This window comes from Anas acuta, chromosome 15 (assembly GCF_963932015.1).
Source record: "Anas acuta chromosome 15, bAnaAcu1.1, whole genome shotgun sequence".
Classification (NCBI taxonomy): Eukaryota; Metazoa; Chordata; class Aves; order Anseriformes; family Anatidae; genus Anas; species Anas acuta.
In genome coordinates this window covers 4,336,332-4,352,265 of record NC_088993.1, presented here as the reverse complement: position 1 = coordinate 4,352,265, position 15,934 = coordinate 4,336,332, and the positions used below count along the sequence as shown (strand labels likewise).

Genomic DNA, 15,934 nt, shown 5'->3' with positions numbered 1-15,934 from the left:
AGGGATGGTGACTCCACCACTTCCGTGGGCAGCCCGTTCCAATGTCTAACAACCCTTTCGGTAAAGACATCCAACAGACTTCCTAACATCCAACCTAAAACTCCCCTGGAGCAACTTTAGCCCATTCCCCCTCGTCCTGTCACCAGGCACGTGGGAGAACAGACCAACCCCCACCTCACTACAGCCTCCTTTAAGGTATCTGTAGAGAGCAATAAGGTCACCCCTGAGCCTCCTTTTCTCCAGACTGACAAGTCCCAAGTGAAAGAACAATTTGGAATACAAAAAAATGAAAGATTAGGATATATTTTTTTAAGTGTTTTAGAGATCAGTAATGCTAAGAACAACAGATTAATTATTTTTGTTAGCTTGTTTGATTTCCCAAGAGAACTGAAGAAATACTTTCTAAGGGAGTGTCATGATGACAGCCAACACTGAAATCAAAAGAACCACCAATTTCAGCCCTCATATTTTGGAGCTTTGAATGCTAAACACAAGTATTTCATTTGGTGATTTCCCACTTTAAATAGCCTGTATCAGATATAACAAATCTTTAAGTTGTTAAAATACCTTAAGTTATACATTAACAGAAATAGATATAAAATATCATAATTTCAATATTCAATTTTATCTTTTACAGAGCCAGACCTGTTATACAAATATATGTTTGTACAATTTATCTTGCACTTTTTAGCTGCAGAATATATACTGATTATAGTTCTTTACATAATTATTCTTTCTGCAGGAGAAATACAGTGCACTATGAAAAACATACTCAGGAGAAAGTCGTTACACAATTACTCATACAATACTCTGGAGCCAAATCCACAATACTGTGCAAATAAGTGACTTCCTCAGCATACTTCTGTGGAGGAAGGTTATCCTAAGTGAGCTATCAATTTTAAAGTCAAATCTCCTTGGTTGTGGAGGCAGAGAGTACATTTCATAGAATTTGCAAGCACTTACCACATAAACAGATTAACTTTGTAGAGGCATTGGAAATGCTGTTATTCATTTGTTATTTTTTTTTTGCCTCTGACAGCAGTCTTGTTTATTTGCTTTATAGGAAGTAGAAGTAAGTTCAAATCAGTTTCCCAAAACTCAACCTTTCAAAACCCAGAGAACACTGGACTTCAAAATGGTGAAATATAAGCTAACAGTGGGAAAAAATTTAGTATTGCTTCTTTGTCCTCTTGATCCTGAACAGCTTTAGGTTTTTGTAAGATGGAAATAACTTACAAAACAAACAAACAAAATAAACCAACACAACCACCAACAAAACCCACATACGGCTCACATATTGTGTAAAGATAATTACGTAATAAATTCATGTGATATTGGATCATTCATGCCTTTTAAGACAGACCAAAGTGAGTTTACTTGTATGAGGACGATTTTGAAGACAGTGAAAAGAAAAGAAATTGCTTGCTGCAAGGCAGATAGAAGAGCGATCTTTGTTGCCAACTGCACAAGACTTCTTTGTAAAAGGCAGTTCAGTGCAGATGGAAGACATTAAACTTTCCAGTTCAGGAGGTACTGTACACTAACTTTTTCTGAACAATCCTACTCCCCCAATGACAATATGTGTATGGGCACTACCTTACTTATATGTTTGTAATTATAAAGAAGGTTGAGCCTAACCAAAAAAGTTTATATTCCTATAATCACCAAAGAATTTTCTCAGGGAATTCCACTGAGATCAACAGAATTGCTTAGCTGCAAAAAAAAAAAAAAAAATGCCTCTGTGATTCAGGCTTTGGGAAGCCTTCACTGGTAAATAAACCCTATGTACCTATGATACTAAATATGCTGGATACAAATACTGGTAGGATGTTTAAGTGGCAAGGACACTGAACTGGGACATCACCAAACAGTCCTGATGACCTCTCATATCTTCCCATAATGACCTTGCCTGCTTTTCCAATTTAAGTAATTCTGGGAAAAGCTGTCTTTCATTGTCTATGCATGCAGTTAGGGTCCCAGTCTATGGTGTGGCTTCTAGAGGCTCTTATAATAGAGACAATAATAATATTGAGCTCTTAATTTGAGGAACAATCCTGTGGAAGCAAAGACTAGCTCTTACTTAGGCTTTTAACAGGTGGAAAATACTCCTCTGAAGGGTCTGTGAACATAGTGCTTAACTTTAAATAAACGTCGATGCTTCTAATAGCTAAGTATCATTGCCCTGAGCCAGCAGGTTTTGATTCAGTTCTGTATATTCCTTACAGTTATTTGCCCCCTAGTTGTGCTTGTTTTCTTTTGAAGAATAATTAAGATTTAATGGCTTTTTTTTTTTTTTTTTTTTTTTTTTTTTCCTCCTGCTTGCTTTCTTGTTGCCTACTGTGCTGATTGCTTGTATCTGATCCTGGTCATTACAAGAACTGTAAGGTAATTGCTTATCCGGTGACTCATTAATGAAGGTCCCCAGAGAGACGAGAAGCTGTTCTTTTGAAGTTCATCATGTTTGCTGTTGGCCTTCTAGTTTAATCTATACATTCAGGACATCTTACTCAATTACTGGAAATTCCATTTTTTCTAATGATATAGATACCTTGTAAACAAAGACCTTTATCTCTGCTAACAACATGGCTTACCTCTGATAAATCAAAGCATTATACACACAGACACTCTTTTCATCTTTGAAAAGCCAGAATGGTTCAGAAAAAGAAAACCAAAACATTCTGGTACAAACAGGTGTTTTGGATCATGGAATTACCTCCAAAATACATAATTTCATACATCTCAAATTCAGCAACATATTGCAACAAAAAACTCTGTTCATGAAAACATATTTTCCAACTCTCAGAAGCTGATTATTTATTTATTTATTTGTTTGTTTAACACAGCTTTGTAAGACAAAGAATTACATTTTAGAATTTCCTGTGAAATGTGTTTGACACTTCTTAAAAATTATCATAATGCTTGGAACAAAGTCAACCAAAAGCTTTCAGCTATTTATTTCCAGGCATCTTATCTGCTCTTGCAGGCAATCTGCAACTTGTGCTTTAACTCCTCCCCAGCCCACTGTGACCTGGGAATGAGAACTCCCAGATGCTCACCTCTGACTTCCTGGGCTTATATAGCCCAGCAATATTAACGTACAATGTCTCCAGAACATCTTAGCAGTTACCTGGTGAATGTATGTTTGAGAGACCTATTCATGTTTTACCAGAAGTTTATCAAGATCTTTTCCAACACATTGTGGTTTTGACAAATGAACCTGACAGGGGAAAGACTGCTTCAACAGAACATTCCTGTGACTGTAGCACTGGAAATACTCAGTTCAGACAATTAGATTTTTGTTTTGTTGGTTTGCATGTTAAACCACATTAGGGTAGCTTTCTTCCAGCAGTGAAGGGCACACTGAAGGTGATTAACTGCTTTGTTTTTGCTATCCATGTAATTTACTCAATTGTTTTTCTGAAGTTGTGCTGTCCTTACAAGACAGCTGTCAGCCTGCATGGGTGGTCCATTATTTGTATTCACAAGTCTGTTTCATTGTCTCTGTTTCTCTATATGTAATTTAATAGGAAAGGAAAGAGCTGTGAGCAAAGCAAGTCTCCAGAACAAGAACTCTGAAAGTGAGGGAAAGGAGGAACTCTCATTGCCAACTGACACAAACATGTGCTAGAAGTCCCACCAGGACTTTAAAGATCCATGCAAAAAGTCAGTTTCTCTGACTGCCTAAGGAGAACATCAGGGAATGATGAATCCCTCACGATCTAAGGCTTGATGAGGGGGGTGAAGGAGCACAACAGCGTTAGTGTAAAATTAAGCTGGCAGAAGTTAAAGACAAGTTTTACATAAAAGCAATTATAAACAGATACAAATGGGGAGACCTTAACAACTCCATGACAACTTAATTAGCCCAAAGTACCTGATGATGATACTTCAACCTCTTGGGCACCTGTACTACTACCTATTTACATACAGTCAGATATTCTGCAGAGCACCACTCCAACAGTTCTCATCAGCACAAGAAATCAGATTTAAAAATTCAAACAGTTCTGTTTTGTGTACAGTCATTGCTATGCTGGATATTCCAGTTTACTAAAATGAGAACTCAGAACCTTTTCTTTTATTTTTATTTTATTTTTTCATAACTGTTTAAGGAATCATGGGAAAGGCAACAGTACAAATGAAAATATTCCCTAACACTTAACATCACTTGTCTTAGCAACAATATAGGGTGTTTTTTTTTTTGCCCCACTGGTGGATGAAAGTAAAGTTCACATTACCCTCTCTCCTGCTGAAAGCAAAAAGCAGCAGCTAATAGATGTGGTTGCAATTGCATTGTCACCCAGCGACTGTTACATGTTTGTTTCTTTGCACACTATCACAGAGTTTGGATTTAACTTGTTTAATCTCTCTCCCTGTGGAGAGATACAGCATTTCATACCTCTTGAAATGCCATCACCAAACTGAAGAGATCCCTGGATGGTAGCACCAGTGTATTCCTGGCTCTGTGGACTTTGAATAAAGATGCACAATTGAACAATATTTCTGCAACTGGAAAACCACATTTCAAAATATTTTAAAAACAAATGTTGACCATGAAAAATCCATGCTGCCAAAGACTTGATAGTCCTTCTTACTCAAGAGATCGAAACACGTATCTAAGGTATATAGTAGAGAAAAATATTTATTTTTATTTAATTGAACCAGTAACAAATCTTACCCCCTGTACATTATACATGTATATATATATATATAATAGTAAGAAAACTATTAATCCTCTTTCAGAGAAGTTTAATTACAGCAGGTTCATTTGTGACATAAAACTGTACTATGCATTTGTTGTAAACTATTTCAGTAGCAAGGCGATGGAATTATTTATTGTCTCTTTTACGTATTAACATGGTAATTTGTTGTTTTAAAACATTCATATTTTAACCAGCTGCCAATCACATGTTTTTCTAACTTCTTTACTTACATTTGATATGAAATGATTGAGAAATGCTTGGAGTTTTACTTACGAGCTGATTAAAATAAGCACTATTTGAAAGAGAATTACTAGGGCATCAGGAATCTATTAAATGAGCTGGAAAAATCCTGCAGAGTATATATAATATATGCATGCGATTAAGAGCTCTACACTGATAGGGTTCCCTTTCCTACCGTCTATTATATATTAAAGGCATTAGGAAAGTTGCATCAATTAAGAAGCTAGGCCTGAATATAAAAGTACTCAGTTTTTCAGGGACAGCCCAAATAAAGGACAATGTGAAATGTCAGGCTCACTTTGTATAACCTTCCTCATGAACAAAACCTAATGATTTGCACAAATTTTCTTGACAAATCTTTTGAAAGCTATTCAACGAGCATCCTGTAGAATTGCCACCAATTTGTATAAAGAATCATTTTAAGATTTGTTGAAGAGTTTCTTGTGCCTTGTCATATTTATCAGTCCACTTAGACTAGGCATTACCACTGGCCTTTATTGCAGAGGCCTCAAATACATTTTTGGACAAATGAACACATTCAAATTTGACAGTTAAACTACCAAAACTCAGGTAAATTTTCCTTGCCACTTGTATAGATGAATTAATTTTATGCAATGTATTTTTTCATAAAATACAGGGAGTAATTCAATACAATCCACTATCCAAAGTTGCACAACTTTTCATCAAGTATTTGAAATCCACACAGTTAAACAAAATTTGTCTATTGCCCAATTTTGATCTCACATGTCTTAAATATTTTACAATGTTAAGTTTCAGGATTACCGATACTTACTGATTTCATGTATTAATTTTTTTTTCAGGGTGAAAATAACGTCATGTTAGCTGGGGATCAGACTCAAATAGACTTTTATGGAGAAGCCTACAAACTGGTTATAAGTTAAGGGTTTTGTCACACACTTGTATTTGCAGCCTTGTAATACCAACCATTCCTTCATTGACCCTTCTCCCCCGAATGTGTCCTGTGTAAAACACATCTCTCCCAAATTAATGTAAGAAATGTAAGAAATACTCCCCCCCCCAATATCTCCTGCCTCTCTTCACCTCTGCTAGTCGTATTCTTTTAATACCTGTTTTGCTCCAGCTGAACTTCACCTTCACAGAAAAGATGCTGCACTGCAAAGTGTCATACACAACATGGGGTGGGTCACTTCTTAACATGTCATCTGGTCACCTCTTCCATCCAGCATCTGACTTTTTCTCCAAAAAGTAAGCCTTAGGAACACAAACACAGTCTTTGCATGAGGTTTTGTCCAATAAACAAAACATTAAATTCCGAAGAAACTTACACTAAGATCATCTCCAAATATTAATCACAGCATGCTGAAGAAATGTAAAAGCAGATTTAATTGAGGGACATTTATCAGAGCAACTCTATTAATAAATTATTCTACTAAGATAATTTTGTATATATTTAGTTTGTTCTGAATGAAAATATCTCTACCCCATTCATTCTTACATTATTCTACATCTAGTGAAACTGACATTAAGTAAAAAAAATAAATATAAAGCCAATCACGCAGCTTTTTTTATCGCTAATGAACAATAGCCATTTACAGACTCTCGTATCACTAAAGCACTAACATCATCCAAGTTCATAGATATTGCAATTAAGATTACATAATGAGAAGGCTGAAAACTGCTCCTGGTGGCTTCTTGTTTAAATAGGTAGTGAGAAACAAATTATTTGGGAACTACACAGGAGGTTATGGTACATGATTTTGTAGATCTGATTTTTTTCTTTTTTTTTTCTTTCTTTCTTTTTTTTTTTTCTGAGGCTGCAGTTAAACTAGGCTATGAAAACATTAAATAAAAAATATTTGTGCAAACAAAATTCACAGTTTACGAATGTTATGTATGGCTTGAAATTTACTCTGTTTAACATGTATTAATATATGCAACACTACTGTTCATTTGCTCATGTGTATCAAAACTCATGCCCATGCTGGAATTAATCAAGGTGTTGCCATTATATTAATCAGCATACAGCCTTCAGACAACAAGTAAAACTTGCATTAAAATAAATTGTGATTGAAACACGATGAGATTTTTTTTTGGTCTCATGATGTGCCCTAATAACCTTTACATTTTTGATGTGAAGAGATGCTCATTTGATATCTACACCAGAATACAGTTTGCCCAAGGAGGCTGGGATGTGGCCTGTTTCACTACCAGGTCTTCTAAGGATGTTGAGTACTCTTATCTTAGTGTTATTATAACATCAAGAAGGAAGTGTTTCTAAGGTTAGAATCAGGTGGAAACCAAAGCACTGTTGATGATTTGGTCACGTTTGCTATTTTCACATTCCAGTATGAGATTATTTTTGTCCAGATCCTGAGGGTAAGATCTAGGGGAAGATTTGTTATCTATTCTTACAGTACATAGATGTTTAATGAGTACTTGATGATTCATCTAGAATATAAAATTTCAGCTGAGATCCTGGTGTTATTATTCAAGCCCATTTCACAGTCAGACAGCTCCCACTCTTCTATAAAGTATTTTTTCACTCTGTGAAAAACAAGGCCTTGGAGGCAAGTCAGGAGCAACACAATGGCATATTGAATTTACTGGCTTTATCTTGAACAATATGGCAGAAATATTTCAGTGATGCAAGATCTAATCTATAAATAACACGGAAACACAGTAAAAGACTGTGCTGGCAGATTGTTGCAATCCCCAGTGGTTTGAATGGGAGTTTCCTAGACAGAATTCCTAAAGGGTTACAGTTTTAAGTGGAGGTGAACCAAATAAAAATAAAAACAGGGAATCTGAAGTGTCACTGTGAAAAGAAATCATCTGATAATGCAAAGGGTCAACATTCAGTCTCTGTTCAGCTTTTCACAATTTCAAATCTTTGAATATCTTAAAAGAAATTAATTTTGTCTGCTTTTCTCTCTCCCTCTTTTTTTTTTTTTTTTTTTAATTATTATTTTTTTTAAGGGGAGTGCATTGCAAGCATTTCACATGGCATTTTCACTTCAAGCCAGCAGCAGGAAAATACAAGCACTGTGCAAAAGAGTAGCCCAAAATGAAGAGAGCCAAATGAGCCATCACAGCATGAAATTCCCCATTCTCCTCCCCAATCTGTTGATCATGATTTTCTAACTTCTTGTCTTGCTCTGCTTTGCTTGGCAGCTGCTGCAAAAATTCTTTGCCCTAGCCAAAAGTTTAAGCTAAGAGGTTCTTTTCAGCACTGCTGCCAGAGCAGCTCCATAGAGCCCTGCTCAGAGAGGGTACAAGCTGTGGAGCTGGCACCTTGCTGCAGCCTGTCAGTCTTGGCAGCATGAGTCCTCTCCTCAGCTTGGACAAGTACTTGAGGGCCTGACACAGCAGGGCCTAAGGTAGCTGTGTGTACATGCAGCTCTGAACGCAGCTTACTATTGAGAAAAGCTGGAGAGGAAAAAAAAAATAAATATACATATATGTATATATATATATGTATGTATATATATATATATACGTATATATATGTATATATATATATGTGTATATATATATATACATACATATGTATATATATACACACTATATGTATATATACATACTATATATATGCATATATATACACTATATGTATATATATATACTATATATATACTCTCTATATATACAAAAAAAAAAATATATATATATATATTATTTTTTTTCCCCACATCAACCCCTTCCTTTATATCAAGAAAAGCAAAACTGGCAGCTTCAACTATCTAGAAGCCAAGCAAGCTGTGTTAACAACCATATAGGATTGAATATCACAGCTACTTTATAATTGTAAAAAAAAAAAAAAAAAAAAAAAGTTGTGCAATTGTACAATCACAACAACAGCAGCTCTTGCATAACAGGCTAGAACTGTCACTTTGCTCTCCTTTCTATAACATCACAGTGACATAAAATAAACAGAGTCCCTGAATCAGAGCCCAGATTGCATTCAGTTGAAATCACTCCAAGTTTAAACATTTGACCCAGAATTCTGATGCAAAGCTTGTTTCCAATAGGGGTACAAAGGAGGTAAATTAACAGATTAGATTAATAAAATAAAAAGTGCACAAGGAGTTCAAGAAGATGAAGCTGTTTGTTGTCAGCTTTTTGCCAAGACCCAGCTCTGAGCTGTTTCTGTCCTGGTTCAGGTGCCATTAGTGATGTCAAACTCAGCTGCCCTCTTGCCCCCCACACACACACTGTCCCTGCTGGTCTTTAAAGTACACTCAACTCACTAAGGTAAATCCTGTCTGCTTAAGACATACTCAGACTTTCAAATCAATTAAACTAATTGGCAGCAAGTACAACATGTGCCTTAATCGTAACTGCAAACACCCTGTGACTGTACCAAATCCTTTCTGAAGAGGAGACTGCTATTTTTGTAAGGCTCTGAAAAGTAACTATTTAAAAAGGAAAAAGAAGAAAAAAAAAAAAAAAAAAAAAAAAGCTACCTTAGGGCATTTCACCGCACCACTTTCAAAGGTCAAAGAATCCAGATAAATAACATTACCACAGTAATCTTTTATGATCTGTTCTTTCTGTTTTAGAAATATATGTTACCATATTTATTTTGTAACCATGATTTGTACTTTTTCACCAGTCTTCACCTTTAGTAAAGTCTTGTTTAACCAGCACCTATCACTACTTAGTTTGTGTTCTAATATATACAAGAAAAACAAGTTATTTAATGATTTTTTAAATTTATTTTTTTTTTTAGTATTCATAATTAAAAGAATGGTACCTGATTTGAGCTGACAGTTATCACCCAAACATGTCACTTTGCCAATTGAAAAGTATTTTCCCTAATGCAACAAACTAGGCTGTACAGCATCAGAAAGCACAAATTTAAGGGACAGAAAGAAGTTAATAGTCTCTCACTGAAAGAAGGTTAAATCAGCCCCCACATGTTGCACTTGCAAAAGGTCTGGCCCTGATTCTTCTAGCCATTAACAATCAGGAGGGAACAAGGTGCAGGAGGGGAGCACACTGCACACGCAGCTGCTCTGCCTGGGGCAAGAGCTATCCCAAGAGACTTAAGTCACCAGGGAACTTTTTTCATCATTTCCCACCACTGTCAATGCTGATTCAGCTTCACTGATGTTAGAAGCATTGAAAGCAGGGCAAAGTCAGGCTCTCACTGGCAATTCAAACATCTCTTTGATTTAGACCTATTTTGAGCTACATGGAATGAAGCTAGTGAATCATTTATGCAAAGATCTCCAAATTTAATGGCACTAGAAATGCTGCACAACTTTTTTTTTTTTTTGCAGAGACAGGTGAGACTCCTCAGGAGACAATGAGCAGAAGCATCAGACAACCAAAGTCAGTGTTGAGAGCACGTTGTCCCCCACCAGGTAACAAACCTGGGTCAAGACTCTGGTGACAACAGATTGTCTAGAAGAACTGCAATGATGGTTGTGCTTATTTTGAATGACAGCCTGCTCGTCCAAGGAGGCTGTTAACCAAGCAGATGTATTACAGCTGAAGCATCTGTCCCTGCTTTTATAACTGGACTCCTTCATATGCCTGAGTGCTGGCTTGTTAACTTATCATCTTTGAAAGGAAGAAGGAATTATTTACAGCAGAAAGAGATCACTGCACCTCAGTACAAGCAACAGGCATGCCAGGCTCAGAGCAGAATCTGAATGGAAGGAGAGGGAGAATGAGAACCACAGAATGGTTTAGTCATTGTGGTTTAACCTGGCAGGCAGCTTGGCACCACACAGCCCTTCATTAACCAGCTCCCAGTGGGATGAGAGAACTGAAAAAAAAAAAAAAAAAGAAAAAAAAAAAAGTGTGAGAACTGATGTGGGTTGAAATTACAGTTTAATAAGAAAAGGGCGGGGAAATGGAAGAGAAAAAAACAGGTGATGCACAGTGAAATTGCTCACTGTTCACCAACTGATGATGATGCCCAGCCAGTCCTCAAGCAGCAGCAGCCCCTCGTCAGCTGCCCCAGTGCCATGGCTGAGCATGGCACCCCAAGGTCTGGCATGTCCCTGGGACCAGCAGAGCTCAGCTGGCCTGGCTGTGTCCCCCCTGCTTCTTGGGCACCCCTAGCCTCCTCACTGGCCAGGCAGCGTCAGGAGTTGGAAAGTCCTTGACTTAGTGAAAGCATTGCTCAGCAACAACTAAAACATTGGTGTGTTATCAACATTATTTCCAACCTACGTCCAAAACCCAGCACCATACCAGCTACTAGGATGAAAACAGACTATCCCAGCTGAAACCAGGACAAATGGAACAGTCTTCAGTTACCAGCTGGTAGGCCACACTAAGTTGTACCACACAAGTTGCCTGGTTTCAGGCGTCCATTCTGAGAGTTCTGCATTCCATCACAGGTGTCTAAAGTATGTAGAAATATGTTCAAGCTTTTATTGTTGCTGCTGTTGTTTGCTTGTTTTTCATCTCTACTAATATAAATATATTTGCAGGAAGAGTTTGTTATCAAATGCATCGAAGTCCTTTTCATCTCACTGCACTTTTAGAAGCCAGAGAGGTTTGGCAGTGAGGTGAATGATTGCTCTAATTTTGCTAGACACCATCATCCACTTGATAAGGACATGACATACACTTTGATTCTTGATGCCCAATGACAGCTTTAGGTTGGAAGAATATGCTTATTATAAAAGCCTAAGTTTTCATAAATGCAAATTTTCAGATCCTCCAGTTAGGGCAAGTTTGTTCTAACGCTGTCACATAAAAAGGAGCTATAGAACACGTTTCCTATTAATTTTTTAAAGAAAATAGCACCTTTTTTTTTTTTTTAAGAAGTGCGTGATAGAGGGTGGGGACGCTGATGATACCACCCAAGAGTAGTCCTTTGGGAGGACTGGAGAAATATCTGCTCCACTCAGATCAGGCTGCTTAGTCTCTAAGATGCTCAGCCCTGTGAAGGCCTTTGTGTGTGTACAAAAACAAACATTTGGACAGACAGCAGTCAATGGTAAATTTCAGGATTTCCACTTTGACATAAGTCCACAGTGTTTTTTCCTTATTTTTTTTTTTCTTTTTGACATTTTTAAACAAACCTGTTTCAGACAATACCAAGAGAAACATTTAATGCAGAAGAATATCTAAGTTTTACTATATCTAAGTGGTTCAGGAGACAGTCCTCCCAATTAATATGACATGTTATATTAGATGAAAACTTTGAAGAAGAATTGTTAATCGAAAGAACATTACCCACAGCATGAGCAGTTATTACCAGTTCTGAGCTTTGCCTTCTTCAAAGCCTTTTTCTCTACTTTGCCTTTGCAAAGAGTTACTTGGAGGTAATGAAGAGCTGCTGAGAAGGTATTTTGAATAATTTGGAGATTGATCTCTCCAGCTATTCCTTAGTTTATCAAACATCCACACAAACTTAAATGAAATTATTATTGTTTTGAAACTATGATATGAAGACAAATAATCAGAGATCTGATCTTTTGAGAGTTTTTTAAAAAATAAGAAGGAAAATGTTTATAGTGTTTTTCCTGAACTATCAACAGCTTGCTTCTTTCTAAATAACTTGTAAAGAGAATGTCCTAAGATACCATGTGGAACGTCAAAACTTAAAAAGGATGAAAGTTGATTATATTACCTCTTCTCATGAGAAAGTAATCTCTGTTGGGCAGAGAAGCAAATAAGCATTTTCTGTCCCCAGTAGCGAGGATAAAGGATATGGCCATGGGAAAGCAAAGATATCTTCAACAACCCTGACAACCATAGGGTATAGATAAAAGCGTAACTACAACTTAGAGAGAATTAAAATAAATGTGGAAAGGTTAGAGGGCAGTGTGAAATCGCACTGATAACCCACCTAACTCTTCATTTCCAGAAAGTCAGTTAAAAGGATTTTTGTTGCTGGTGGCTACTGCTCTTGTTGGTAGATTTTTCTTTCTTTGGAGGGGAAGAGAGGTGGGAGTTTGAGGGATAATTACACATATTCTCATTCAAAAGAAAGTAAAAAGGAATTAATTTACAACTTAAAGCTCTTAGTTCATAGGTTTTTAAAATATAAGCAACACATATGTTTAATGGAAATTTTAATGGTGAGGGTAACCTGAGAAACAATAGATGAAATTGTAAGAAACGATGTCAAGTATTCAAGGGATGTTTTGACTATAATTAAGAGATTGTGGAAGCAAAACAGGTTTCATAAATGGTTACATAATCCAGACAATTTAGATTTGTTCTCATTGCAGGACTCTCTTCTACCATTGTTTGCCATTTTGAATTTAATCTTTCTTCTGTCTCTAGAGTTTTGCCATTCTTTTCTCTTGCACGTTCTTTATAGACAGAGTTTCTGCAGTGACAGTATTTCATTAGTATTTCTCTATAGGGAAAGGTGTATTTATTTTTTATTTATTTATTTTTTTAACAGAGTATTAGGAGAATACCTACTGGTGAAATGTAGTGGCTATAGTACAATTTCACAACAAAGTGTCAAATGTCCTATTACTTGAGACATTTAAAACTTAACTGTACAAAACCTATGAATTTTCCACAGGAAAATGATCCTTCATCAGTGAAGGATTATACTAGACTGAAGACCTAAAAGTTCATCTTGTCTCTGATTTCTATATCCCCTCTTGTCTGACAATGTGTAGCATCTGTCAGTAACTGGTATTCCTCTCCAGTCATCTTCTGAGAACAAGAACAATTTCTTCTCCTATTTCCTATGCAGCCCCTTCATGATATTCATGTCTGAAAATGGAGTTTGTATATCCTCCAGGGAAAGTTTATTGCAGTGAGGCAGCCACAATGAACAGAAATGTCAAGTCTTAATGACAAGAAAGCAGTTTACTCAAAAGATACAGATCTTCGAATATAGCAGTGTATGCACAGCTTAGATTATAGGAATTCAACCCTGAAGCAAAGAGACCCTTAAAGACCCCAGAACAGTGATTGCTTGAAAAGGCCATCTACTTTTCATATGCTTCTCGTTTCTTTCAGTTTTTCAGGCTTGTATTCTCTATGATTTTTAATTAAAAGATAATAGCAAAAGATCTTTGGGTTTAAAATTAAATTATCATATTTGTTCTGGTGTTTCCAGTAGTCGTTAGCCGTTCCTTTCAAATATCTCAAAACTGCCAGCAAAAGAAACCACCCAGCTCAATATAAATAGTCAAATGCCCTTCTCTCTATTCTCTTTCTTCCTCAGGCATTCCAAGATGTCAAAACTGGAGAGGAATTCATGCATTTCTAAAATGGGAGGGATTGGGACTGAAATACCATGGAGAACCCACAGTCTTTGTTCATTGTGGTCTTCAGTTTATGACACAACAAAGAGGTTTTAGCTGGCACATTGGTACCATTCTGCTGCTTGAGATGTTCCCCTCTCCTTAGAGAGATACAGCCACAGTGGAAGGTACTACTGTGGTAGCCATGGGGAGAGGACTGCCTTCACCAACGGTGCTCCTGTTCTCTCAGTTTGGGTTCTGGGAAGACATAAACATTCCTGAATAATGATAGTTCCTGTGCTTCTGTCTGGAGCCTGACAAGTGAACTGCAATGAGTCTGAATCTCCAGTTCACAACACACTCCAGCTCCTGACAGGCCTACTGTCTATCAGAGAAGATTTACCTGATATCCCCCTGTCTACAGAGATCATTCTCTTCACCGGTTTCAAGTTATTCCAAGAAGTGGTTCTCAATTGCTGCTTTTTCTTTTCCAATACGAGTGAGAATGATCCTAGTACTTGTGTTTATTTCCCTTTCATTTATTTCCTTTTATTTGTCAATTTAGTCTCAGCAAGTTTTTCAGCACAGCTTAAAAGTATCATCACAAATTTGCAGAATAATGAAGCAATAATTAAAGCAGAATAAGCCAATTACCACCTTCAGACAAAACTCCACAAACCAAAACGAAGGTTTGCCCCTACCCTTAAACCAGCTTTTTGCCCAGAACTTGCTTGCAACTGAACCTGGGTATTTAGCTAACTTATATCCTTTTAAATATCTTACTCATATCTGTAATACTTAGGTGATAATAGGAAAAAAAAAAAAAAAAAAAAAGGCAGTCATAGGCATACATTTATTTCTAAGGCATTCTCTTAAAAATGTATCAATTTAGCTTACATTTGAAAGGTCTCCTAGTTTTAGCTGACAGAGTTAATTCTCTTCATAGTACCTTATATGGTGCTGTATTGGATTTGTGATGAAAAAAAATGTTAAAAACACATTGATGTTTAGCTGCTGCTAAGCAGTGCTTACATAGAGTCAAGGATTTTTCTGTTTCCCACCGCCTCACCAGTGAGTAGGCTGGGGGTGTGCAAGAATTTTGAAGGGAACAAGACCAGGACAGCTGACCCCAACTTATTCCTTTGATATCTCGTACCATATGGTGTCATGCTCAGCAAGAATTGTCTGAGTAAAAAGAAGGAGGGGGGAACATTCAGTGCTAAGACATTTGCCTTCCCCAGCAACTGTTACATGCAATGAATCCCTGCTGTCCTGGAAATGGCTGAATACATGCCTGCTAATGGGAAGTAATGAATGATCTCCTTCTTTTTTTATTTTTTATTTTATTATTTTTTATTTTTTTTGCTTGTGTGTGCAGCTTTTGCTTTACTTAGTAAACTGTCTTTATCTCAATCCACAACTTTTTCTCACTTTTACCCTTATGATTTTCTTCCCCATTCCATTTGCAGGAAAAGAACAAGCAGCCTGGTGGTGCTTAACTGCCTATTACAGTTAAACAACAAAAGGAAACTAAACCAATATCTTAGAAATGATGAAGGCACAAAACTTTTCCAAGAAAGAAAGCAGAATAGACAGAGAGTGAAGGTTAAAATTCCTTCACTCCCATGCTGGAATTTAAGGCAGATCATAGACCAGACAAAATGCTTCTATACAAGTTTATTTCTTCAGTCTCTGTCCACCTCCCCCTCACATGTTACTTCATTTCACTGAGAAGGCTGAAATCAATATCATGAGTAGAGAAACACACAAATTGGAGAAGCATGTGTCAAGTGGCAACATAAAAAGAGCAAGTGAGAATTCTGTTGATAAAATCTC

The 15,934-nt window shown here is 36.7% G+C and overlaps 1 long non-coding RNA gene across 3 annotated transcripts in view; it reads right to left on the bottom strand.

Annotated features, from left to right (window-relative positions):
- Window positions 1-15,934, bottom strand: part of LOC137864939 (uncharacterized) — a 124,131-nt gene that overhangs the window by 12,334 nt on the left and 95,863 nt on the right. For 2 of the 3 annotated variants that reach the window (XR_011101695.1, XR_011101696.1), the window contains exon 3: window positions 6,029-6,173. This is a non-coding gene — a long non-coding RNA (uncharacterized lncRNA). Of the gene's footprint in view, window positions 1-4,396; window positions 4,468-6,028; window positions 6,174-15,934 lie in introns of all 3 variants that reach the window. The other variant, XR_011101694.1, reaches the window with a different exon arrangement.